Source organism: Vulpes vulpes, chromosome 13 (assembly GCF_048418805.1).
Source record: "Vulpes vulpes isolate BD-2025 chromosome 13, VulVul3, whole genome shotgun sequence".
Taxonomy (NCBI): Eukaryota; Metazoa; Chordata; class Mammalia; order Carnivora; family Canidae; genus Vulpes; species Vulpes vulpes.
The window spans coordinates 66,193,941-66,198,109 of NC_132792.1; positions in this window are offsets into that span (position 1 = coordinate 66,193,941).

The window sequence follows — 4,169 nt, forward strand, 5'->3', positions numbered from 1 at the left end:
CCCCATCCTTACCAAAGACCCTTTTTATATCCTACCTCTAGTTCACTGTGAGTCTTTCTTTGAGTCTTAGGAGTATTGGGGTTATGTGTGTGTGTGAGAGAAAGTATGTGAGTATGTGTATGTGAGAGAGTGTGTAAGAGTGTGTGTGAGAAAATTTGTATATGTGAAGGTGCATATATGTACATGAGTGTGAGGGTGTGTATGTATATGAGTACGTGTACATGAGGGTGTAAGTGTGTGTGAGAATTTGAATATGTGTGAGGTGTATATGAGAGCATGTAAGTGTGTGAGGATGTGTACATGAGAGAAGCTGTGTATGTGTGAGAGCGTACAAGTGAGAATGTCTACATGAGTGCGTAAAGGTGTGTATGTGAGTGTAAGTGTGAGAATGAGGGTGTTTGAGTATGTGTATATGAGAGTATGAGGGTGTGTGAATGTGTACATAAGAGTGTGTAAGAGTGTGTGCATACACCTACATATCCTTTTCTGCCTTTTCAGCTTCATAGTTAAACTGCATACCTGAAAGCAAAGCATATCTTGAACTTTTTTTTTAAAACAACAGTTTTTTTTTTTAAATTTATATTTATTTATGATAGTTACACAGAGAGAGAGAGAGAGAGGCAGAGACACAGGCAGAGGGAGAAGCAGGCTCCATGCACCGGGAGCCCGACGTGGGATTCGATCCCGGGTCTCCAGGATCGCGCCCTGGGCCAAAGGCAGGCACCAAACCGCTGCGCCACCCAGGGATCCTGGTCTTGAACTTTTTATCCTTCACGGTGTCTAACACAGTAAGCCCTCCATAAATTCTTTTGACCATTGGGGAGTAAACTTCTTTCCGTGGAAAATCATTTGAAAGCTGCCGTACATTTATTTGCATACATTTTAATACATTTCTCAAACTGTCTTTCCACTCCCATCCCTCATCATCCCACGCGCCCTCACCAACTCTGACATTTAGGAATTCCTCGAGGACAACAAAGCAGAAGAGCAGATAGTTTGAGCTGTTCTTGACAGACAAATGTTTGTGCATCCATTCTGCGTCCTTCAGAGCTCCTGCTAGAGAAGCAGAAACCCAGGAAACTGACTGGGCAAAGTGTTGTAGGAGATGAGCAATGATTTTATGTACAGAAAGATAACAATAGGGGCACCTGGGGGGCTCAGTGGTTGAGCATCTGCCTTTGGCTCAGGTTGGGATCCTGGGATCCTGGGATCGAGTCCTGCATCAGGCTCCCCCTGCAGGGAGCCTGCTTCTCCCTCTGCCTGTGTCTCTACCTCTCTCTGGGTCTCTTATGAATAAGATCTTTTAGAGGATAATCTGAAGATAATAAAGCCATGAGCTTGGCAAGAAGTCCAAAGAGAACACAGAAATTGTAACACGTCTAGTCAGTTAATCACGGGCCTTTAACAAGAGTGGCAGACTTAGTTTCTATCTACGAGCAAAAAGTTCTGCGAAGTCTTGTCCGGTGTGCCATTGCTAACTAACTTCACCACCTTCTTACTGCTAGAAAAAGGTTAGCAATGCTGTTAGACTGCCAGGGCTCTTCCTAACCCATTTGCGTTAAAATCTGAATTTCACCTCTGAAGTTCCCTAATAACCCTCCATCCTGACTTTATCCTTGCTCATGATGCCATAGCATCCATCCTTCTGCCATGAATACCAACTTCTAATTGCTCCCAAAGATTCTCACTGTGCTTCATTGATAATGACCACAAACACAAGAAAATGGAAGTCATCATTTCCTTTTTACTCTAAGTTTTCCATTTTTCCAGCCATGTATTTTTTTGAAGTCTTCTATGCTAGACTCACATTATTCCAAGAATGGAATCATTTTCAAAGCTGACAACAGCCTTACTTTTCATATGGCACCGCCTGCCAGAAGGCTTGGCAAGAGCCCCAAGGGCAAGTGAGAAGAGCAGTCCCATCCAGACAACAAATGTCCCTTTCTTGTCTAGTTTAAGACTGACCGGGGCAGCTTGATGTTGCTACAGGACATCAATGGAGGGAAGAGAAGATGGAGTAGAGGTGCCTGTTGAGGTTACTGAGCCAACATTCAGGAAAACCACAGGAGGAGATAGCTGCCCGGAAGGAGTAGAGTGACTGCCCAACTATCATGTGCAGCCCCTGGAAAGACTAGAGTGACCACCTTGGGTGCCAGTGACTGGAGACATGAAGGCTAAAAGATGGGGGTTGCCACCCCACTACCTTTGCATTCTATAAACCGGAGGCGACACTGTAGTTGGAAGTTGGATGTGTAATGGTCAATACACACAGGCCCACACTTGCAGCTCAAGCCCAGGCATCAGCAGGTAGACCCCAATAGCCCACATCCTTGAACTTGCCCTGTGCCCCTCATGAAAGTCACTTAAAAGCAGTGTGTCAGCACCATCCTGGCCAACCAATCTCATGCAATCCTGTGAAAGAAATCCTGTGCCTTCTGGGTGGCCCTCCTGGACCTGGAGTCTGACCACAGGACCCAGGACAATTCCAAAAGCTGCTTGGGCATCTTGGTAAGGCACAAATGGAGTAGTGTTGGATAGTACGTTGAAGGGCAGAAGCGGGCCCAAGGGCCCATGCAAGTCTGCCTAGGCTCAGAGTGCCCTACCCACATGGCTCTGCCAAGGCTGGCTCCCCACCACTGTGGAGGCACATAGGAAATGTTGGGGGGATGTGCTTCCTGTGACCAGGACCCACACAAAACCAGGTCCAGGTGCGGGGTACCCAACCCAGACAGCACTTTGCCCTGACCAGTCCCAGGCACTAGAAAGGGGCTTGGATGGCTTTGAGGAAGGTACTCCAGAGAGGCAGCCTGGCTGGGTAAGGCCTGGAGCAGGACCTCTGCTTGCCTGTGTCTAGGGGTGATGCTTCCTGACTCACAAGGGGCCCAGTGACAGCTTCTGATAAAGAGAGAAACTGAGGAAGCATTAGAATCTGAAGTATAGATGCCACACTCCACACCATGCTCATGGAAGACACCCCTCACGGTCCCAGGACCCTCATCAAGCCAGTTCATGACTCCAATCATCTATCTCTAGTGTGAGAGCTGATGTGTCAGCTGAAATTTATTTGCTACTGCTTCCGGTTGAAAGCAGTGCTTTTCGAGCTTACGTGCATGGGAATCACCTGGGCACCTTACTAAAATGCAGATGCTGATTCGGCAGGTCTGGGGTTAGGCCTGAGTATCTTCTGACCAGCTCCCAGGTGATGCTGATGCTATCCGTCAGCGGGCCACACTGAGGCTCGAGACTTCTCTGTTGGCAGGACAGGAGCAGAGTCCAAAAGACAAAGTGTGAGCAAGTCGATGTGTGGGTGGGGAGAAGAAAAAGGAAGAAAGGACAAAAGGAGGAAGGATTGAGTAAATGGGGCTTTCTTTCTGTGAGTAAGAGACAGCTAATGAGGATCCTTCCCCAGCCTACAGCTGATGCAGCGTATAAGGGTTTTTGGGGAACTACCAAAGTCATTACCTCCCCCCCCCCCATATTTCTCATCCTTTTACCCCTATGAAACATTTCAAATGGAGTGGGAATGTTGGACTCCAAAGCACAGGCTGTCACTCATTTCTACAGCCAGATGTTTTTGAGTGCCCACAGATTTATGTAACTCATGGCCTGACACAAGATGTTCCATGAATGGATGTTAGTGGTCTCATTTCCACACTGCGGAGTGTGCAAATCCTTGTACCTTGTCAGGCTGAGTTTCTGGGGTTAGGATGGTCCTGTGGTTTCTCAAAGTACAGTGATAACTCCCGCCAACGTGTTCAAGCCCAGTCAGCACATGGCACCCAGTGCCCCTCCTCTCATGTCCCCTGCCTTCTCTGCAGTAATGAACAGCCCTCATACATGCTGCATCTTTCTGCCCTATCAGACTAGCAAGAAAATACAGCACTTTTTTCATATGGGAAGAATTAAGAGAAAACAGTCTTTTGCTCCTTAGACACAGAAGCTTTGTTATTATTTATCTTGTAATTTTACCCCACTTAACAAATTTCTTTCTAAAATGAAATCAGTTTTTATTCCATATAGCATCTTCATTCTCACAGTAGTTTAAAATTAACTGAGGCATTTTGCAGTAATGAATCACAAACACTAGATGTCAGACAAGAACCACCTAGCCTAAGGTTTAACCTCGTGTTTACATTCGACCACTTAGTAGATTTTAGGTTTCCAGAAAT